Consider the following 24,896-nt stretch of genomic DNA (forward strand, 5'->3'; position numbering starts at 1 on the left):
CACTTCTATGTATCCATGACTCCAGTGGGGCTTCAGTATGGAGGCCTTTTGATGCATCTGAACACATTCAGATTTTAATTGCAAATTGCTTTACAGAGTGGGCAGAAACAGAAGGGGGAATCGAAGTCGTGCGGCTTAGTGCGGAAAATGGAATAACCAAACAAAGTAGAAGTAGTACAGATCATCCATTTAGGACACAAACCTCTGATGTGATATAGAACAATCTGCATTGACTGATTCTTTTTTTCAGGCTGCTTGGTGACAGTGGAAACAAGCTGTAAACACAACACTTTATATGATTATCTGATAAAGCTGATGCGACAAACAAATTGGCTATTTACACATTTAACACATGTGGAACAATATTAAAACATGGCCTATAATGATGCTTCTAAAACTTCCACAATGGTGCAGTGCCAGCCAAATGTTCGAACTGTTGGTGTGCCTTCTGCCCTGCCTCAATATGAAATCTTATATATTGATATATGTGCAAGCTGTCTGTCTCAGAAAATGGTATCATTGAGGCCTTGGCCGACCCTGAGCTGAGCTCAGTCAGGTTTTCATTGAGACTGGCTCTCCAGCTTGTTTGTGGGTGCAGTTTATTAAATTTTGTCTTTTAATATGAATATGCAGAATGTAGTGTGGGGTTTCTATTGTCTTTTCATATATATTGTATTTATTATATTGTATTTTTATACGCAGATGATTGGCTGCTCTGTGTCCTTAATAAAGTCATTATTATCATTACTATTTTTAGCATTCATTTGAGTCATTTTTCTTAGTTCACTCTACTTTAGCTCTGTTTTAGCCTCCACCAACTCCTGAGACAAATATCTGTTCTTTATTTGCTATTTACTCTGCACAATTTTCTTTAAAAAATGTACTGACTCATACATGAGTAATCCTTCTCAATCACCACTTATGACCCACTAGAAGTACATAGCTGTGTATTTTTCTGCAGAGACTCAGCCCTCTGCCTGTATTTTCTTCTTTTTCTTCTTATTTATTGTGTCCAGGACATATGTAGGCGTGTAGCCCCCAGCCTATAACAGCATGCAGGTGAAGTCGGGACTGTTTTGACCAGGCTTTCAGCGCTAGCAACAGAGGCTGTGCTAGCTCGGACCTCTGGGTTTGCTGCTAAATTTTTTGCGTTGAGGTGATATTTCAGGCTTTAAGTTCTCCAATGGTACGAAAATTCCTCACTGCAGAAATCGCAGAGAACGGTGCTCCTATCAACAGTTCCATCTGGGCGTATTCAAAATGTAAATGTTCCATTCACAGGGCCAAGCAACATCATTTTGTCTGCCTCCATCCTGTGACAAAGCCACTGTGGCCTTCAGTGACGCAACGAGTCAAACGGTGATTAATTGACCAAAATTAATGGGTTATTTTGACAGCCCTAGTTTACACACACTAACCAAAACTTCCTGCACCTTTACCTTTAACAGTAGAGCATTTTTGCTGAAGACATCTGCCTTCTGTGGCTGAAAACAACCTGTGAGAGCGGTGAGAGTCAACCAAATCAGTAACGTTGTGGGCCTGATAATTAAAGCAATGGGCTACAAGACTCTATCAAGATTCACAGATCTTAACGGAACCTACAGAGTCCATTGATAATTATATGTGGACTCATCACTACCTCTTCATGTGATTCATTATTAATATAAAAATATTGATTATAATAGTGTTGCACGGTATACCGGTACTACCGGTACGAGACAACACAAACTTGGTGAAACATTTGAGCAACCAAACCGTGACGTCCGTACCGAGGTACTTACCGAACCATGATTTTTTTGGTACCGTTACACCCCTACTATTTATTGTTCTAAAGGTTTGTATCCAAAAGGACTTTCCTTAGGAAAAAGTACCGAAAAGTATCGAAATTCATATTGGTATCGGTACCGAAACAAAGATTTTGGTATCGTGACAACACTAGATAATAGGTTGATGGTTTTGCCCAGAAACAAATCTAGGAAAAGCCTTTAACTTACAGGGTTTTGTCAAACTGTTTCTGTAAACTTTGATTTGTTGTTGGTTTTGCTGTAAGAGTGCAAATCCTGTTTTAAGCTTCAAAGGCAAGCAGTACTCCGAGGCCACACAATAGGTCTAAGGTGTTTACAGAAGGTTGCATAAGAATACCAGGCACTGCCTCAAAGTTGTTAATATTTGCTGAGCGCTGAGAAACAAGGGACTGAGGTCAGTTACACAAGTCAGAACAAAACAAAACTGAAGTGCAAAAGGTGTATACAGTGTTCTTTGTTTTAAAAAAATGTATTAATTGATTTTATAGCATGTGCGTGAGTGTGTGATTGACTCTGAGCATTTCTACTCAGACAAGACTTTGTTTTGATGAAAGGTCACCACACAGCTTAAGGTCAAACCCATCAGCTACGTAGGACTGAGTGGGTGGCAGCAGAAGAGCTAACTATATTTTCTGATGTAGTTTCAGGGAAAAGAGTAATACTGAGAGGTCTGAAAAGTTCACGCTCTGGGTTGTCGTAATTGCGGCGAATTCACTCAATTTGAGACGAACATCATAAAGTAATGCATCAAGCAGTGTAGAGGGCAAAAAGCCGCATAATGTATAAAGGAAAACTAGGTTCACCGCCTCGTGGTTGTATGTAAGTTGCAGTTTACATCCATGTCTTTCCAGACTGTAAGAATGTAAGAAAATGTATAAGGTGTATTTTCTGTGAAATGTCATCGATATATTGATAAGTTAGATTTCAGTGAATAATTTCCAGGGACAAACATGCAGTCTTTAGTTAGAGACTAGTTTTACAGTACAGTACAGTACGGTACAGAGGACTGATAGTGAGCGTCGTCACACGGTGCTGCGACAATCACCTGAAGCTCAATATCAGCAAAACCAGTAAGCTTGTGGCGGACAACAAGAGGAAGAGGACAGAACACAAGATTGTAGTCATGACAGTAGACAATGCCTCAAATATTAATGCTGCTGCAAAGAAGCTCAACCCAGCAGCACAGAATAGCTATATAATCAGCACAGTTTCAAGGCGGACCCCCAAGATAAGTGACACCAATTCAGTATCCGAGCAAATGTCTCTCCTTCTGTTCCTGAGTTCTGGCTTTGAATAAGGCCAGGAAAGTGTTTCTGCAGAACATCATGATGTCACAGTGGATGTTTGTGCCAGGGGTAATGAAATTCCTGAGACACTGCATTCAGGAGAAAGGTACAGACGTGAGGTCACAGTGACCTTTGACCACCAAGATATTATCAGTTATCCCTGAGTCCAAGTGGACGTTTCTACCAACTTGGGAGACAATTACTAAGGTGTTCCTGAATAATCACAGTCAAGACGATGGGATGGACAGACAACCCAAAAACATGATGCCAAATGCCATAACAGGAGTAGAAACGCATTGCAGAGAATACTGAACAGTTCCTTATAGGCTTTATGACACAAATAAAATGGAGCTCATTTTATCATGTCTAAAAATGTTCTTGAATTTCCAACAGTTAACCAATAAAACAAAGTGGATTTTCCAGCAATATAACTCACCTTTAATTTTATAGCAGGGAACGGAGACATAAACAGTCTCATTTATTCTGTTTATTTTCCTTTTATTCGAAGGAATGCTTTGGAATTGGTAAGAAAGGGTAGGGGGGATCAATATCTTAATTAAAGATACAAATGGTTATAGCTTTAACTTTTATAGGTTTAACTGATGATAGCAATCCCCCTAGAGATTTTCTACCTCTCCAATTTCAACCTGCAACCTCATTCCAGGTTTTATGTAGCTCTCTCTTTCTGCATTAACGCAGCTCAAAGTGTGAATGAACTGATTGGCTGTTAAATATTTAACATTTAACTAGCATGTTGATCTTCACTGGCTTTCATTTGTGCAATCGCTGAAAATATTGCTCAGTATCAGTATAAGTACCAGTGAAAGGTATGAGTATTTTTTGATAAATATTGAATCCGGGAAATTCTGGGCTATGTCACATTTTTTTCAAGCACTAAGAGATGAGTCATCTGGATGCTGGTACCTGAGAACTTGCCTTATTCAACTCTCAATTTCTTCTGCTGTATGAGATACATTTCGTTCCAGACTAGATATATCCCTTGACCCTGCCCCTTGCCGAACAGGCGGTGGACCCCGGTAATGAGCCCACAAGGTAATTCTCCTACATGGCTTCTTGGCTACAGGGGTCACTCAGACACATCTCTTAAACATGTACCTCCCCCCGAGTCTCCATCAGACTTCATCATCATTTGTCTCTCGGGAGGGTTTCTGCACTCAATTACAATCCACTTGCCAGACATAATGCTGATAATGGATAAACGTGTGAAACCCTAGATGTTGTACAATGATGAGGCTTCTGAATGTTAAGTATTTTTTGGTTATTTCTAAAATTTCCACACATATGGTTATGGCATGGTTCAGGTTAGACAACAAAAAGTCTTTGGTTATGGCAAATTAAGTAAAAGTTAGGTCACTAAAACTTACAATGAAGATGTTAGAAGAAATGCTAATATGCTGACATTTAATAGGGCTATTACTCACCATGCTCACCATCTTAGTTCAGCTTGTTAGCATGTTAAAGTAGAAACACTTAACACCAATGTTTCAAGTATTATAACTGTTGTTGGCACTGTCAGAAAGACAACAGGATCGCTTTCTGTTTTCCTCAGAGCCCAGCAACTACCACAGTTTGTACAAGTACTTTGGCTGTTCTAGCATCTGCCTTTTTTTCAGCTACTGGGGATAGTAACTGCAAAGAATTTACAGTGATACTCTTTGGTAACTGGGGATAGAGACTGATAGCTACTGGGGAAAACAAAAGTGCTGTCCTCTTCCCGTTTTAATTGAGCAATGATTCTTGCGCTTCCTCTGTGTCATAAAATCAAGTTTTCATTTTTGCTGGAGACTGTTCCCAGTGGCAGACAGAATTGCATACTGAAAGCAAGGCTTATAGGGAACCAATCTAGATGCAGATAGTGTCATTATTCAATGGGTAATACATTGTGCAGTTTACATGAACCTCATAATTTTGAGTCAAAGCAAAAAATCAAAAACTATTTTGTACTTTAACATTTGTTAATTAGCACTAAACACAAAGTACAGTTAATGTTGTAGTCAAGACCAGCTAAATCGAGATCAAGTGTGTGTTTGGGATACAGGTCATAGGAAATTGCAGATTAAATAGTCGACTGTACCCATTAAGAAGAGCAATGTATTCAGACAGAGTTTTTGTGAACTTGACAGTACGATTGCAGCCACAGTGATCAGTCGCATTTTAGAGTTTAGTTGCCAATTAGAGTTAAATTTCTCCAGTCACCTTGAGGCGTCCTGTTCTACATATCTACCAAGTTTAGTAAAAATCAATATGGCGGTTAGGCCTAGATAAGAAATTAGCTCTCTAGCGCCCCCATTTTGTTTGATGGGGTCAATAATGGAGGGGTCCCCTCAGATTATGTGTGGTCATATGCCTACAAAGTTGCGTGGTGATCAGTGAAACCCTTGAGACGTTATACACCTTTATGTGATGAGCCACACCCTCTGCAATATTCATTGCCTTATAGAAGCTCAGTTTTAGTAAGTTTTCCAGCTTTTGCCAAGAGGGAACTTTAGATATTGGTCCCTAGATTATGTTCACCGAGTTTCACGCAGATCGGTCAAACTTCCTAGGAAGACATCGATTTGAAGTGTTTTTCAAAAAATCACTCGAAACTAGCTCTGCGCGGGGTTCGCCACCCTGCGCCGGACTGGGAAACTAGAGCCCCAAGACTTATCTCGACTACTACAACACTGAGTACAGCTGAAGGTGATGGGAACGTCATTACTTTTGCAGGTATTTGGTCAAAACCAAATTATCAAATGCTGAAATTTTGACCTCATAAAGATACTAAATGAAAGGTCAGGAGATCATAGTTCTTACAAATCATCCCAAAAGGTGAAATGAATGTCTGTACCAATGTTTTATGGCAATTCATTTAACAGCTGTTGAGATATGTGACTCAAATCCACAAATGTGAACCTCATGGTGGCGCTACAGAAAAAAATCAGGGGATCATTAAGGTCTCGAGGACTTACCCTCTAGAAACTATAAATGTTTTTACAAATGTCTGTGCCAGTACATCTAGTGGTTTACTAGGAATTTACCTAAAAGCCAAAAATGTCACCCTGCTGGGGCACTGCAGCAACATCCATCAGTCGCTTGTAGGGGACTGTGTGTATGTGAGGCTTTTCTGCAGCTCTCTGCAAGTATCCCCCGGCCTCCTTAAGTATGAAATAAATTCAATGCAGCTGTAATGTCTCTCCATCACTGTTATCAACGTCCTATTATTTTCCAGAGCAGGGAGAGTATTTACCAATGCAGGACATGAGGCCAGGCATTCTGATTGAAGGATGGTCTCCCTTTCCAATAAGCAAAATCACTACGTGATGCCAAAGATGCCAGCTTAAGAATAAGCTATGAAGTGACATCTACTATTAGCCTCAATGACAACAAATACGACCACAGAATCTGAATGAGGCTCAGGAGACGAAAATGTAACGGAACAGTTCTGACAAGGAAACCTCAGAAGTTTGATCCCAGCCCAAACTCACAAGACAAAAACAATCACAGACCATGTAATCCACAGAGAGCTGAAAAGGAGAGAGGGCTATCTGCACGGTGATTTTCTCATGCATCCCAACGAGATCTACTGTCTTCAAGCCACTTAAAACAGACGCAGCAATCACAAGTGTGACAGAAACTGCCTGCAACTGTCATCTAGCCGAGCCCAAATGAACCACGAGCAGGAAGAGTTGTTGACAGGTGGACGTTAGCTCAACTCTCCTCCACTGTCATTACCCACATCACACCATACGTGTAAGACTGAGGATGAGCTCCAATGGTTTAGCAATTAGTCTGGCATTGTACTTTTTTTTAGTATTAAGCCAAGTATACATATAAAAGTGCTAATAAAAACATGCACAAATGACCATAGAAAGGAGTGACCGTCGAGACATCAAGTCAAGCTATACGCCTGAGATGAGTTACAGGAAATGGAAGATTATAAAAAGCTGGATCCAAAGACTCTTTCAAAACTGAAACTTGGCATCATGGATTATAATCCTCTGTTTGTATTAGACAAACAATTACAGTGGAACACACTGGCAAAGAAAATACAGTGTTTGGCCAACCTTACTGAATAGCACAATCTTAGTTTATAAGCAAAGCAAAACCAATAAATCCACCAACGTGTAAAGATTATTTTACTTGTGTCCAATCCAAACATCAATGCAAATTTCAACATTTTCCCAGAACAGTTTTTTTGTTTTGTTTTGTTTGAAGATACTCATTTCTGACCAAAATCCTGGGAACAAGGGAAAACAAGGGACAAAGGAAACTGCACTGAGAACAAGTGGGATTATCTCATCCAACTGTTCCCAGTTTTTAGGCGTCAGAAGCCTAAAGTTAAACTAATATTTTTTTGCACTGTACATAAGGACATGCACTTAGGCACAGACTGTTGGTTTTTGTCTGCATATCAATTTTCATGCAATATAATTACAATATTCTGTGGATTTTTCGTTTTGCCTGCAGCAGCAAGACATTTATTTCCATATTGGCCAGCCACAATTCAAGCGTTCCTTTGCAGTTTAAAATGTAATTATTTCCTTGTTCCAGCTTATGTTTCCTTGACCTCCTCTGCTGACATGTTATATTGGTTGGAATCTGACGGGGCGCGGGTGTTTTTTCCTGAAAGACTTTTGTGTTTAACCTCCTTCCACAGGCTGATGTGAGCTGAAAGCAAAATATTCTGATGTTGGCGGTGTTTATGAACGGGGGCACGGACACCATCCCACCCCGGATAACTGCTGGCACAAAGCCAGCGATGACAGAACCAGCAAGAGTCTTGGTATCCGAGAGACAAGGTTTCTGTTTTTCCAGCAGGTTGACTCTGCTTTGACATCTCCCAAAGCTCAGTGAGGAGAAAACATGCTGTGGCTGCGTCATCAGGGGAGACTGAGGATCCATTAGCCTGTGTGTCCTCTACTGCTAAAAGGTGCCTACCTCTGCTGCTGCTGGCAGCGAGCCCTGAGATCTCCCTTTTTTCCCCTGATGCTGCAGAACTGCCCTGAGCCTTATCAAGCAGGTCCATCACACAGATTAGAATGTAAACACATTGCAGTGGCACAGAACGCCTCTGTTTGGGCTCTGCAGGATCTGACAGCTAACATCTCTCAGAGGATATGCTGGTTTGAAGAGCAAACATATGGAGGGCTGCTCTAAGATTCAACTTCAGATCACCTTATGACTTCAATATTTTTGATTTGAATCATTTCGATTTCATGTTTGTTTTGAGAAATGATTGCTAACACTACTAACTGGCACACTTGCCTGAAAATTACATTTGAAAGAGTGGGGGCAGAATTATATTTGAGGACAACTTAGTGTATGTGTTCACAGTACAGTACATTAGTATAGTACATTGCAAGCAGTAACAGTACATGTCCTCTTTACACAGAGAAAGTAGCAGCTCTTGTGTTACAGTGTGAGCATGAGGGGTGTGCTACATCATCTCGTTTACAATAATACCCGTATACATTTTTAATATCATGTCAATAATTCATATCGTGATAAGTTGATATTTCGACTTGTTAACATATTGACGTCATACTGTTACCCTCGGCAACAGCAAGCATGGCTGAAAGCAAATTATTACATGTTTTATGAACAGCCCCGGACTTCTCGGTCTCTTAGCGAGTTACTGCTCAGAGGGAACTCAGCCAGCGGCTCCTCTGGCAGCAGCACAGCGTCTCTCCCTCTCCTCTCTCACCATGCGCAGACGGATGTCGGTGTTGTCAAGTGATTCAATCAATCATTTAGGATTTTGCTATAAGAGAAGGAAATCATCTGTTGATTTATGATTTAACTGCTGTTGTTTACAAACTAAAGAAATGAGAGATCATTTTTGTTACGATGTTACTGAATATTTGAAGGCAAACTGTTGACATGTAAAACTATATCACTTATTCTATTTTCTATTCTATTTTCTTAAATTAATAATGCTTTTTTTTTTTTTACTACTTAGTCATATTTCAACAATATCATTATCACAAAAATACCCTTAAATATCCTGATTATATTTTAGGGCCACCCCTAGTAAGCATATTACTTTTAAAAGGTTCGGTATGTAACTCTCAGAAAATTTTTGTTTTTAGTGTTAACTGGACTGCAGCAAGCATCCTCTGTAGCTGCAAGCGAGCTTCTGCACTGGCCACAACAGCAACAATTAAGAGACAAACTGTGATTAATTGACATCCTGTGGAGAGAATACTGACAAATCAATTACAGTCATATTTAGAATAACATGACTACAAGCTGTAATTTAACTACACGGCATGAATCTGGGGTTGGTTGCTTTGCAGCTTACAAGGTCATTTGCTAACCAGCCCCAAGAGTCTGAATGAATTAGCTGATGTTATCCACTCTAAGTAATTTCCTACATTTGCTTGCTTGCAATTTGTCTATGTTAGAAAGCAAGCAAATGTTAGCTAATATCAGTCAGCTAAAACCACAATATTACAAATTATTTCATCTGTTAGTGTTGTCTCTTTTTCAGCAGTTGGGGTGTCACTAAATTATGACATGGGGCACTGAATATGATGAATTTATTCATCATCAAACCATTGTTGATTCAGGGAAACCTGACTGAGCATTAAGCTCTTCTACAGCAATGCAAAGTTTGCATTCAGTGGGCTAGAAATTTATTTAAAAATGTATTTCTTTTTAGACAACAGATGAGACAAGAAGTAGCAATTAGCGCATCTCATTGTCCTTTCCCTTAAGTCCCGGCTGCTCAGAGATTACTTCTCCCTGACGAACTCGGACGGCAGTTCCAGAGACGGACCTTCAGTCAGCGGCTGTAACAGCTTGAATTAAGCCAGCACAAACTTTAACAATGAAGGTCCATCTTCGGGCTGCACCTTTGGAAACACATCATTTGTGGACTTTTGTGGGTGCTGGTCGTTTGGTGACATCAGCTAAAGTTAGCTACTGCTGCACACTGTAGCGCTGTTGCTGGGTCTTTGCGCTGTAGTCTTTCCATGAGCTAAAGAGAAATGCAACATGCTGTTGGGAGAAGTTTGTCTTGAGAGCTTTCTGCCAGAAAGGATTTTTTTGGTTAGGTTCATTACATCCTTTGGATTTTCCCAGAAAATGTGGCCAGAGTCCTTTATGTAGACGTAAGTCCACAGGCTGTTACAGGCAACCAAGAAAGTCGGGTAAGGTCTCAGTTTTTAAGTTACATTACAACCCATTCACCGAGTGGTAATAAAAAAACTATTAGTCCATGTAAAAAGTTCCATATGGTAACCTTTAAAGTGTGTTGTAATATAATGTTGGAGACAAGACAGTTGCCACATCTCCATCTAACAGTGCACACCAGTGTGACGCAGCCCCCAAAAGTGTCCAGCGACCTACAGCAGTTATCTGTTGGCTCATGTTTCGTGTTTTGCTGTCAAGCAGGAAATGAATTCCTGAAAGGGGGAAAGCGTCTCCAGACGTGCTCACCACAGAAATGTCGCAGACAGAGTCATCTGTCGACCACCAAGAAATATGGTGTCACAGGGTGTCATGTTAGAAGACAGCGAGCCTGAAATGACAACCTTAAAACAAGTTATGTTGCAGAGAAACTCTTTACACAGGGTCAAAAATGGGCCGCTTCCAAAATTGAGTGAGTTAATGATCAAAAAGCACAACAAAGGACTGAATGGTGCCATTTTTATTTTATTCATTTTAAATATGGTTTGTCGATTAACTTTAATGTAATTCAGAGTTTCTCATTTTCAAATTGTCTTTATCCAGAACAGGTGTTAAAAAATAGTCATTTTATAATCATCATCTCATTTCAGGATGATGTGTAATGCTGCTTTCCCTTTTCCATAAAATATTTATAAATAGAAAACTGTCTGGGCAGGTGTTCATGTAGAATAATAAATTATTATATTTCATAAGATGCCATCTAGTCCCTTGTTTTTTTACAATACACATATGGGTAGTTAATAACATAAATAAGACTTTATCCTTTGATGTGGAGATGTTTATGCCCTTCCAGGAGAAGGCAACTCTAATGATTTTTTAATGAGCAGGGTTTTTTTTGGTAAATCTTACAGCCAATTTAATGAAAACAAAAGCAAAAGCGCAGGTCAATAAATCAAAAAGAATCTTTGAAATGGGTCACGAGTGAGAAGGGAGATGTGTACATGCACTGCATCTTAAGTATGGCAGAATTCTTGAAAGAGTAAAACTTTGCATTCAGTTTCATTCACGTCAGAGTGAAAGGAATGATGCAGCGTGTGCACATGTTGGGTCGTGCACTATCAGGCCGTATCCAAGCACTCCGGATGTGTTTGCTCGTATACGAACAAGGGCATGCTATATGTTGAAGTGCTCGGCGAGGTGAAATAGAAACAGGAAGGTGTGGTGGATCATTATCTTCTCAGCCTGACTTCTGCAGCTCTTCTTCTTCTGCAGCTCTTTGGATCATATCACGTCTGAATGCCTGGATCCTGCTCAAGTAGTCATGAATGTACCAGTGTGTCAGGATCAGGTGGGCTGTCTCAGTCCTTCCGAGGAACAATAACAGTGTTTTCTCTTCTTGGCAGCTGCTCAGAGCGATGCGGTGTGTCATAAAAACAAGTGCAAGGGTGGTGTGGGAGCTCTTAGCATGACTGGAGAGGTTAAAAGTAAAGTAAACCCAAAAAAATTAACCAGTTACAGCAGCACAGTGCTTTTATAACTTCTGAACAAAATATCTTAGTCACACATTGACTAAGGTATGTGAGTGTGCTGTGCACCAATGAAAGGCTTTCTAATGCAGCCATAACTCCTTTGAAAGTGCCTGGTTTGAGAGAGCATGCTATATTTCCTTTATGTGATGGGAAGAGTGCAACTGCTGTTCCCTTAAGTGCTGTGAACGGCACACACGGGTTCTGCAGGAGTAAAGTGACCAACCCAAATAAAGAGTGACAGAGTGCTTCTTACCACCTAATACACAAACTGCCTGGAGCACAGTAACAAAGGTAATGGATGACCAAGCTTACCAAGGACAGCTACAGGCTTAACAACAAGACTCATATTATGGCACTGGCTTAAATGAAGAGCGAAAAATACCTCACCTCTAAAATGCCTGACTTCCCATTTCAAAATTTTTATACGTTTCCTTTAATTTTAAAACAAAAATGTGTCTATGATAGTTTCAGAAATATAGCCTGTATCTACTTCATTGAAGCTTTATGAAGGTTATGTTCGACAAACTCCTTAAACCTAATGGGTCACAGTTTAAATGGCTGCACCACTACAACAAATTAAAATATCATAGATGTTTTGCACTTTTGAAACATTTCTCACATAGCTAATTAAAACTCCAATTACACACAGCTAATTACACTTACTACAGCCAGTGCACGCAAGACTGACCCTATTAAGTGGAACATATTTGAAGCTAATAACAATAAGATGTGACTAACGGTCATATTTACATGTTCCACAGATCATGGTCTAAAGTGGATGGCGCAAGTGCATTTGGGCCGTGTCAAACTGTATTTAGTCCCTTGATTTATCATAGATGTGTTTCAGGCGTAACATAAATTCAACCAATAAGACTGTCATCTCCCCCTCCCTTTAAAAGCCAGGTGTGCCTGCACCTGGCGCTCTGCTGTTTACATGGCGGATTCAGCACATTGGAGAAGCCAGTGCTTTTCTGCTGAGAGTGATGCAGTAAAAGCAGTAATGTCACTGCAACAAGGATCTTTAAGCAGCAAAACAAAAAACTGATGTTATAAACATGGCAGACGAAACAGAGCTAAATTTTTAGCTTCTAGAATAATCAATGAAGATATTAGGGCTGCCCCCTAAAAGTCGACCAGAAAGGTCATTAGTCAGCAAGATTTAACTGGACGCTTAGTTGCTAGGGTTGGGAATCTCTCTGTGATAGACAATTCGATACGTATCTAGATACACGGGTTACGATACGATTCAAAAACAATATATTTTTAATACAGAACGATTCCATACGATTAGATACAGTGTAGGACCGATACAGTTCAATACGATTTGATTCGATACGATTCTATGGTTAACATTTGTTGATGTAGACATTTATCATACATTATAAAATAAAGAAGCCAGTTCTATAAAAGTGACATTCTTACGGTATTTTCAAATTTGTAAAAGACCACATCCCCAAGCATTGTTGCTGTATGGCACTGGCAAAAATAAAATAAAAAGTCAAACAACAACAAAATCAAATTTTTGACAGTCAAGTATTTATTTTTAGACATGGACCAAAAAAAGTCTTGCTGAATGAACATCATTTTCTTGGATGGGATCAATATAAAAATGAGAAGAAGTTTTAAACTTTAAGTGAAGTGAACTTTAAGTAAAATTTAAGGGTTTTAAACCTACTTGTTATGTTGTTTTTATGGTATTGTCTGTGTTTTTTTTTTTTTTTAATTTTTAAAGATTTTTTCTGGGCATTTTTAGCCTTTATTGGACAGGACAGACAAGCGTGAAAGGGGGAGAGAGAGAGAGAGAGAGAGAGAGGGAGTGACATGCAGCAAAGGGCCACAGGCTGGAGTCGAACCCAGGCCGCTGCGGCAACAGCCTTGTACATGGGGCGCCTGCTCTACCACTAAGCCACCAGCGCCCCATTGTCTGTGTTTTTGTATGTATCTTATATGGACTTGAGTCTGGAATAAAGTTTATCATAACGCTGTACAATATAAACATAAAGCAGAATAAAATAATAACATCCAGTGTAGGGGCAGAATCTGACATCTCCTGTTATTAGTTGATATTATGGACTGTGATGACTAGCAGCTTATCACTGACAGCATGTCAGACTATTTCTCTGTGTTTGCTACACTCTGTGTTTGTCATTTATAAAAAGATAAATCACTTTTCTATAATATGTCACTGATATTTCAATGGAATAAATTACTTATTGACTTATTCATACTTCAAAAACAGCATCAATAAGTGATTTACATAAGGGGGGTCAAAATAAAATAAATAAATAAATAAAATCAAAATCAACCAGTCACTCTCCTCCCCTGACAAGTAAAGAACAGTCCCTTAAGTGCGGTGAGGTTTGTGGGCCGTGAACGGCTCGTTTCTCCTCTGACACGTCACATACCTGTGTGCTGCTACGGCTCAGCTGTTCAGGTATTTCTGGGCAGTCATGACACCGACGAAGACTTCTTTGGACTGGGCTTCTCGGTCGCCGGTAAGCCATTATCTTGCGCTGCGGAGCACTATGGCCACCGTATTTGACAGGAATATGAATTTCTGTCTGTGTCTGTGACCCCCGTTCAACCCACAACCGACAGGATTCGCCTTTAGTTTCTGCTGCGGCTTGGCTGCTCCCTGGTTTATCCAACCAGCATTGGCTTCTGTTCCTCACGTCCACCGGTCAAGCTGGCGCTGATGTTTACATCCATTATCGTTGTCAGTAATGCCTGCTACGGAGCATGCCGCCGGCTCTCGCGTTGTTTTAGAGATGCAAACTGTTAAAGCCAGTCAACCGACTGCTAGTCTCGCGATACCCGAATCCATGACTCTACAATCGATTCATCTAAGGATTCATGGCTGATTTGTATCAATTGAGGAGACTGCTACCGACGCAGCCATATCTCTCGCTTGTCAAACCGGATATCCGGTCGTATCGGTTAATCATTCCCAACCCTATTAGTTGCAGAAAAAAACTAACAAACAAACAAAAGTGAAACTCTATTGGGAGCTGCGCCTTGTCAAAACAAATCAAAACCTATATAACTGGACCATGTGGGAATTTAATTTGGAAGGGCAGACACAGGAAGAGGCCACACTCAGCAGTCAGACAGGAGTAACGTTACAAACCAATCACAGCCAACAGATATCTTTCCCTTCTTGTGTAAATATTCAGTCTGATAAATATGGAAAAGTTGATCATGTTAGTGCAGGGCTACCCAGAGCTTTACATCTGCCCCACAGACGATAGGTCTGCACATTTATAAACAGCACCTGGAAGAAGATCAACTCTGCACTCAGGATTTCTGATTGAAAAGGCTATACAGCGCTTGTTAAGGCTGCTGAGCAACCTCAGACCCAACCTGCCGCCGCGCTCTTGAATGCTGACATGGCATGGATCCTGCAGTTATTCCACAGGCTACTTAATAACATGTCGGGCAGGAAATCCAAAGTGTGGGATCATTTTGAGAAGGTGAAGGACGAACCCAAGGTGATATGTAAACTCATCTGCATTGGTCGACTACAAACATGACGTATCATCTGAAACATGGAAGTAGCTACATGCCCATTAGCCACAATCATTACTGCTTTGCCGACAGTGTCATTAACAGGCGGCTTGCTCAGTGTGTGACGTGCACTTGTAGATAAAATATAGGCCTATATTAATGAAGGTTCATTAGTACGGTTTTGTATTTCTCTTTAATGTAGCACAGTTTTAACAGTGTTACTGATACTATTCTTTCTCACACCTTCAACTCAAACCAACCCTAACCCGTAAACATGCTGGTGACTTGTTGACTAATGGCCCTAAATGACAACTATTGGTTGACTAAGACTATTTTTAGTAACAGGCAGCCCTAGAAGTTACAATGCTCCTCTAGCGTAAATGCGCACACCGTCTGTTAACTGGGAGTCAGACAGCAGTTCTGAAACCCTGCTCTGCTCTCACATTTTAGAGAATGTGATTAATATTTTCCTCATTAATGACGTATTATTTCACCCACAGGCAACTTATCCATGGGTCCCTGTTTGTGTCCCAAGCAGAGTGCATGCGCGTCATTAACCCAACTCTTTAGGCGCATCTTACTACTGGAATAATGCACCTTTTTAATAGCAGGAAAATACTGCCATTGACCTCAGCCCGGGTTTTCATTGGCCAGTGGTGCAATCGCTCTCTGTTCCCCCAAACAGCAATCGGCCAACAATGTGCCTGACCACACCTCATTTGAAGACCTACAGATTTTTAGTCATTTCACTGTAGTTTGTTGGTGTGTACAGTTCCTACACACACAGATGAGAAAGTATAGCAGGTCAAAAAACAGACAAAGGCAGCACAAAATAGCCTTTGTTTTTAAATGTGAGGCAACAAATACAGTATTTAATCAAATGAGGTTATCTCTTCAGTGCTGCATTTACATTGCATGACTTAAGCATTTAACTTCTGTAGAGGGACCCTTAATGATTTACCACAGTTTCATTACAGGCAGCTTCAGCTGACAAGATTCTGGCATGTTTTCATGACTGGCCACAATATGTAGCTGGAAGGGCTTTAGCTCTACCTTGGCACTGACTACTGCAGACACCTTGCAAAGTCTTCGCCATAATTTGAAATTGCTTGTTGGCTCTTAGAGCATACGCACTGGTGCAGAAAAGCTCATATTTGACAACATGGTCTTCATTATGGAAAACTACAGAGCAAAGCATAAGGAAATGAACTTTGGCACACCTTAAGCAGAGTGTTGATGGTAATTAATAACAGGGGAGAAATCTAAATTCACAGTCCTTCTCCAGCAGTGTAAATATTCTAGGGAACAATCCTGAAGGCTGCAGCACCATGCAACATAGCTGCAAATGTGCTGGGAGGTATTCAGAGAGGCTTGAGGCTCCACAGTCAAACACAGAGCAGTAACTAAACATAATCTTGTGGAGTCGGCTTGAGGTAGAAAAAAAAAACAAAACATTCACAATACTGAAAGCTCCGATTGTTGACAAGTTGTCAAGAAAAAAAAAAGTTTGCTTTCACAGCAGCAGCCGCTGAAATTTTTCAATGTGTTTGCGTAAGACTGTGATGACAAGAGAAGCGAAAGGTAATGAAGACAAACACAAGAGGAAAAAACTTCTCACTGTGCATCCTTCAACAACTCTGGAATGTCTGTCAAAACATGAGCAGACGTAGCTCTAGGCGAGAGGTCTGCATAATTATGGAACTCCCATGGTCTTTCTCACAGGTCAGAGCACATACCTAATTTGTCTGCACTGTTTTGTTTCAAAATGGGCAAACAACCAAACTGAGACATCAGTTTTGTTCCTCCAAATACATCCAATTACTGCCTATTCTGTTACACATGAGCATCATATCAATGCATGATTAACACTTTTATATAAACTATCACAAAGCAGTCCTGCCTCTTAGAAATTATGTTTATATACTACTAATTTGAAACAGCAAATACATTGGTGAAACTAATGCAGAGTAATTATGCTTTCTATTGACACAATGAGGAAATGTTGCTAATTAGTGTACCTGGCAAGTAAAAATGTTGATACTGAACAAATTAGCAAAATGTTTAACAATGTTTTATCCGTTTTCTGCCAAAATAGGCAATCTTGAAATACACTACCCACTCGTAGCGCCTAGAGAATTTTTTTTTTAATAATCTTAATCATTTAATAGCCAAAATCATGATCATTCTCCAACCTTAAAGAGATACTTTGCAGGACAAAAACAATGTTTAAACTCATATAGAAGTAATCCCTCTCAAGCATCATTTATGATCGGCTAAATGTATGGCAGTGTTTTTATCATTATTTTTTTTAATTATTATTTTGTTTTATTTGATAGGGATGATGCAGTTTAACTCTTTGAAATCTGGAGGGACATCATTTTTCTTGTGCTGCTTTTAGACACCTTTTGCAAGCATTAAAACCTTTGAACCTCGAGCACATTGGTGCGATTTCTTTCGAAAACATGGGGAAAAAAGGCAATGAGCAACTTGTTAAGAAATGGTAAACAAATTGCGAAAATTTAATAGATTCATAAAATTATTTAAAAGAAAAAAACTAGGGAAAAAGGAAAAAGCTGTGGAAAAACTATATTTTGAAGTATTAATATTACATTTTAAAATTATGTTTTTTTTTTTATTTTTTTAAATAATTTTTAAGCATTTTTCAAGGTTATTTCTTTCTTTGCTTTTTAATTTTCTTTCTTGCATTTTTGAAAGAAATCAAGCCAATTTACATTTACTCAGTTTCAAAGGGTTAACATAGTTCCAATAGTTGGGCTTTTACATGTAAGATGCGATTATAAATGTTCTTAAAAATAAACCACAATACACCACAAACATGAGAGCCACAATATAAAACATTTACCACAATCCATACACTACAAGATACACACACCACAGCACATATACCACAATACATCAATAGACGTACCACATACCACAATACATAAACTAAAGTACCCACACCACAATACACCAACAAACTTACACTAATAACCCTTAGAAGTTTGAGTGCAGTTAGCACAGAGTGGGTACAGCTCTGGTTTGCTTTTAGCCAGCATTTGACCTTTTTTGTGAGGGATGTTAAATCTGTAATCAGTTTGATTTTAGTTGGTAATGTTCTGCAGAGATTCTGCCCTCTGCCTATGTTTTCTTATTTTTTCTTATTTTCTGTTTTTGGGACATTTATGGAGGTGTACCCCCACAGCGCTCAGGTGAGGTCGAGCTATCTTTAACCAAAGTGCTTTTGTTGCCTAACCTCACCACACACACAAGTCTGGACCTGAACCTTGGATTCTGGTGTCACAGTCTTGTACTTTAACTGCCATCCACCCAGACCACCTCCCTGGGAATCCAGCGCACTACATAAATGTAGTGTTTCATTAACTCATAGAAACATCTCTGAACATAATCCAGGTAGCGATAACATTGTCCACAACGTAATTACAAAAACAATGTAGCAATATACAAATGTAATTCCTAGTAAACAGGGTTGCAAGATGAAAATCCAAATTTATGCTGGCACAGCTAAAATGGTTTGTCAATTAATTGATTAGTCAATTGAAAATAAAGTTTACAAGGTAACAGTGCCTTGAATTCAAAGATCTGCTTGTTATTTTAAATTCTGTATCAGTGTGACTTTAATCCATTGAATTTCTTGACTGTTTGACAAAAGTCAGTTTTGGCTTTGAATAGGCACAAATTGATAAATTATTCAGTCATTACCACGATCATTACTTGCAGCCCAAAATGCTACCAAATCTAAGCTGATAACACATATTTCTGGATCCCATGGTTTCCTATAATTTCCTTGAAAGGAACTGATTATAAAAGTCATAAGATTCCTGTAATGACTGATAACTTTGGTGGAGGAATAGTGTTCAGTTAGTACACTTGGCCAATACGCTATGTGTTGTAACATGTCAAAGTGTCTAAATGGAGCCCCTCAGCCTTTTCACTTTGCTTCGGTTCACTGAATTTTTTAAAAACAACTGAAAACAAACACAACAGAGAAGCTCTGCAACACTCACATTCATCACTGCAACAAAATGCTTTTCCTAATCAAAGAGTATTTGTTCTGAATAATACTGACATTTCTGGAATCATAGAAAATGTTAAAAGGGTGGCCAAAGACAGCTTGACAACAAATCTCTGATATTTCCTTTTTATTTCAACATCTATCAAAATAATATGGCATGTTTTGTCCAAGACAATGACACTATGAAATTTTTATGGCGGCCCATGACTTGTAGACAGAGCCATCTCTCTCCTCTCGGCTACCATTCACTGTGTAGGCTAAATGTTGACTTGCAGTCTGTCTCTGGAGTGCTGTTCACTGCACTGTTTGAAGTGGACGTAGCAAAACAACATCTACACTCCTCTGCTTTAAAACTTGGGGAGTTTGGAATCGATCGGTCCTGTCAGTGAAGTTGTATTTGCCACGGGCAGAGGAAAAAAAAAAACTGTTGTGGTTGTTCGGAGAGGATTCAAATGACTGAGCTGCACATTCACAGCTCAGCTCAGGTAAGGAACTAATGACCTGAGGCTATCCACAAGCTGACACACTGGTAAACCATGTCCACAAGGAAAACATTAGATTTTTCCCAGCTTATGGGCTTGAGGTGGATGTTGCACTTTAATATATCAGAATGTGATTTAACAAAAGACTTATTCTACATAGCAACAAACAGCAACAAGATTGGCAGAAAAATACCTTTGATTTAAAAAAAGAAGATATAATTTATTAATCCCAGAGGGGAAAACACACATGCACAAATACATACATCTCCATATATTAAATGGAGGGATGTCAGGGCGAGATGGGGGTGCCCTGAATGGGCGCCTTGAGCAGTTGGTGGACTGGTGCCTTGGTGGTGCCCTGGAGGCAAACCAGCACCTCTCCAGCTACTAGTCCATGCTCCATACTTGGTCCTGACAGGGGCTTGGGCCAGTAACCCTCCAGTTCCCAACCAAAGTCCCTGTGGACTGAGCTACTGCCCTGCATTTCACCACAAGGCTTGCATTACTTCCTTCACTTTGCCCTGGATCTTAAAATGCACCACTGCAACCAGGAGAAAATCATATGCCATCTACCTCGCAGCTGAACACCTGGGGAAAAGATGGAGGTGCTCATTCCCATCCTGAGCTAAGGACCCTTGACAGAAGAACCATCAAATATTTGTCCATTTGTTATATGTCAACACTAGATACAGTGATGTATTATCAAAGCTACTGCAAGTACTCCCCAGTTTCAATTTCCTGTAATAAAAACTCACCATACACTGTAGCTCCTACAAAGCTGCCTTCACTGCACCTTGAAGTGCCAGATATAAAGTGAAACAGACATGCACATGGATCTGTTTATACTACATTAGGTGCCTGCTTACATGGGCATGTTCACATGGTTGTTTATGCTTATAGTCCAAGCACACAGTCAGCACAGTCCTACATAGTCAGCTGCATGAGGACGGTCTGTGCGTCCAGACTCTCTTGTCAACACATGGACACGGAAAGTATAGTTGTTCCTTTAGACGGAAAATGTAACTTGAGACACATGGAGGTGAGGCACAGCATGCTAACACCAGCCCCTGAGAGTGATATTCTATGTGTCCATCAGCAACGGCACAAATGTAGCAGAGTTAAAACGTTTAGTCAATTAATCGATACTGGGACAATATTGTAGCGCTGTCTATTAGTGCCTTTACCAAATATTTACACAGTGAGATTTTCTGATTGGTAATCATCAGTAATGTGGATATAATGACTAAGTGGGTGAAGATAAAAAAGAAATAACAGTCTGGTAAATTCAGAAAATGACATCACTTTACTGTAATGCAGCCCTAAAAAACAGGAAAAGACAACACTTGATATTATGATACCAAAATCTAAGACAATATCTAGTCTCATATCACGATATGAATCAATCAATATATTGCTCAGCCCCATTGAAACATCTAATGGGAAAAAGTCATCAATACTTGTTAATTTATAGATTGTTAGTCATAATAATTAGCCATTCGTTGCATCCCTGAACATTGGTGTAGTTTTTCTGCCAGGTTTGGCAAAAGATCTTTCGAATGGTGCGCATTTGGACATGCTATCTTGCAGTGGGGCAGCAGTCGCTTAGTCCATAGGGACTTTGCTTGGGAATCCAGGGGTCGCCAGTTCAAGTCCCCATATGGACCAAGAATGGATCGTGGACTGCTAGCTGGAGAGGTGCCAGTTCGCCTCCTAGGGACTGCCAAGATGCCCCTGTGCAAGGCACAAATTGCCCAGGAGGCCAGTCCAAGGCAGCCTCTTCGCTCTGATGTCTCTCCATTTAATGCATGTATAGGTCCTGTTTGTGCGTGTGTGTATTTGGGGTCTGTGTGTATATGACAACAGAGTGGAAAAAATTGAATCTCCTCTTGGGGATTAATAAAGTATATCTTATTCTTATTCAAACCTCCAAGTATAATCATTTTTGGAATGAACAAATCGTGTCACACTTACTGTATACATCAAAACAAAAACCCTCTACACCAACGTTTAAATTTAAAAAAACTGAAATGGTAAATTATTGACAGTGGTTGACTCCGGGTGGTTGCATGACCATACTGCATGTACAAGACTTTTATGCACAGCAGACTAGGACATCGTCAATGTTTTATTTCCAACAAATGCAGTACTGTAACTAGAAGGAGAAAAATGTTCTGTTCTGGTGTAACTATGGTAGGATTTGTCTATCAAAAATACTTTTAATAACAGTATGAATGAAATATATTGATATTTTCTGAAAATAAAATCCACAAAAGACTTCTCCCTGTTCTGTCTCCTCAAAACCTTCCCTCACTATTGCTCTCTCAAACTAAGTAGTCTGTTTTTATTCAGCGCACTCTCTTCCCCTTCATCCCTTGCTCTCTGTACTCTGCCAGAGCTGTCAAAGTCAGGGAGTAAGTGGCACAACGCTGGCATCTGTGGAGGGCCGTGTCAACGTCTTTTGGCCTGCCACCTTTGTAAAATCTCCGAGCCAGTATGGCTTTTAGCCCTAGTCTTGCAGTGCTAACTCAAGGATAAATAAAGGCTGGCTGGACTCCAGCCAGCTGGTGGCCCTCACTGCTCCTCATGGTTTTCTTACAGAAACATAGGGTTGCCAAAGCCAGCCCCCTCTACTGAGAGAAATAAAGGGATTCTCCTCTCTCCAATAAATATTTTATTTCAGTGACAGAAAGTATACGGTTTAGTCTTAATGTGTATTTACTTCTTTATTATATCTGCAGATATCTTTGCACTGCACAGATATTCTTATTTAGGAAAGTGGGACAAGAATCAAGGGATTGCAGATTGGCCACAAACACTACATGTGCCCTTTGGATAATCAGAGCTGGATTTAGATGAATCAGTATTCTGTCTTACTGAGCCACCTGCATAATAAAAAGAAAAGATAAAAAAAAACCTTTTATGCAAGCTATTGTTACTTTCTAATTCTTTCGGGTCCCCCAAACCCTGGCCAAATCTCACTGTCACCACTTCTCACAAAATATAAACTAAAACTCAATTAATGTGATGTGAAATTCTGACAAAAGGATTGTGCCAGTACCTCCGGGGACATGAGTGACTGTCCACATTCCAGCAGCCACAATTGTTTATCCAAAAGCCATTATAGTTACTAGAATGTGACAGGATTGAGCTATGGAGCCTCTGCAACTTAGATGATTTATATTTACTGTTAAATGTTCTGCAGATGCAGAAACAGACAAAAACACGCACACAAATGACAACCCACCCCTACAGCAGTGTAAGCCAACACCATGCAGGCGTAAAAAAACATGAGGGAAAACTCCTCTAACGACAAGACGTTCAACACAGACAACTGAGACCCACATGCCAAAATCCATACACAACCTTCTTCAGAGCCAAATTAGATGTGGGCACTGGGGGAGGTCCCTGCCACAATAGGAGCACATCTCACAGCACACACTGAAACCAAATATGACACATCATCTATTACAGTGTTCGCCAGATACAGAACATAATAATAAGCCATTCTTTGAGCCTATGCTGCCAAAATGAGGAATTCCAGTAAGAGCACTTTGTTCACGGATGGGAAGAACAAACACAGGCGTGTAGTGGTGGGAATGGCAAAATGCTTTAATTGTGTTGTCAGGAGATTTAAATAAATAAATATGCCCTTCATGTCAAAGCAATGCTTATAGCCTGAGGTAGGGACGGGAAAAGTGAAAAGGTTAAAAATGTAATGAGAATGCAGGACAGGCAGGCAGGCAGAGAAAAACAGTACAGAAAAACTGAGAGGGAAAGAGACAAAATAACGAGAGAGGTAAACTAGTGCAGAGAAAAGAAAAAGATGACGGAAACCACACAGACGAGGAGATAAAAATAAAACAAACTGAATGGAAAAAAAATGAAAGAACAAACTTAAAACACCCGACTTGCTCTTTCCCTCAGACCTGCTCTGTGAAGTATCTCCTGCAATTAACAACAGTCTGTGAACACGTATTTCAGAACATGCCAAGCCACAAAATGTGCAAATGAAACTAACAGATGTACTCAGTATCTTTCCAAATGAGGTATTGTGTTACTGTTTTAAACTTCCAGACGCTAATTTGGGTTAACGAATTGGATCAAGACTGTGGTGGAACATATTATTCATCAAATCAGGATGTAACTTTCATTCATTTGGCGCTACACCCTCTGCTTTACACGTATAACAAGTGCAGCTCTGTTTAGCTCCATTGGCATCTTCCTATTGACTTCCTTTGCACTGGCGCCGACTCTAAATATCACTTCACGTTGTATAATGCCACTGAATGGCAGCCTTTGCTATGTTAATGAAGCATGAACTTTTGTAGGATGTGACTGGGGGGGGGTCAGGGGGACGTTGCCGCCTCGGTTGAAAACGCTTTGCTAAAGTGCCCTCTTGAGTGGCGAAACGTGAGACGATGTGCTCTATCAGCTGCCCTCTTGAATGATGAAAACGAACGGATGTGCCCTTTTGGCTGCCCTCTTGACTAACAAAAACGAGAGGATGGCCCCTTTTGGCTGCCCTCTTGATCAACAAAAACGAGAGGATGGCCCTTTTTGGCTTCCCTCTTGAGTGATTGAAACAAGATGATGTGCCCTCTTGGATGAAAACGAGCGGATGTGCCCTATTGGATGAAAACGAGCGGATGTGCCCTATTGGATGAAAATGAGCAGATGTGCCCTATTGGATGAAAACGAGCGGATGTGCCCTATTGGATGAAAATGAGCAGATGTGCCCTTTTGGCTGCCCTCTTGTCCCCATGTCATGTAGTAGGTGCCCTTTTTTCCTTTTCGCCCCTGCCCTACAAACATCCTGAGTCTGTCACTGGTCCCAACCAAGTTGACACGTCTACTACTTCTATTTTGTCTTATTTTTCATTTTAGCTTTATGTACAGTATGTATGTATAGGCTAAGTTCAGACTGCAGGTAACTCAGGTTTGTTTCTCAATTTAGATCTTGAAGACAGACTGTCCGCAGTTATTTGAAAGTGATCAGATCGAATTTGTGTCCAGAAGTCGCCAATCTTGCATGGGTAAAGACTAGCTTCACTGGCGACACGAACACAGAAGCTTGAGAAATGAAGGCCCATCATTTCGCCTCTCAAACAATTGCACTGTCA

The 24,896-nt window shown here is 40.1% G+C and overlaps 1 protein-coding gene across 1 annotated transcript in view; it reads right to left on the reverse strand.

Moving 5' to 3' along the window:
- gstcd (glutathione S-transferase, C-terminal domain containing) overlaps positions 1–24,896 on the reverse strand; it is an 86,554-nt gene that overhangs the window by 32,417 nt on the left and 29,241 nt on the right. The window lies entirely within an intron of this gene.

The sequence above is a fragment of the Epinephelus fuscoguttatus genome, linkage group LG3, assembly GCF_011397635.1.
Source record: "Epinephelus fuscoguttatus linkage group LG3, E.fuscoguttatus.final_Chr_v1".
Classification (NCBI taxonomy): domain Eukaryota; kingdom Metazoa; phylum Chordata; class Actinopteri; order Perciformes; family Serranidae; genus Epinephelus; species Epinephelus fuscoguttatus.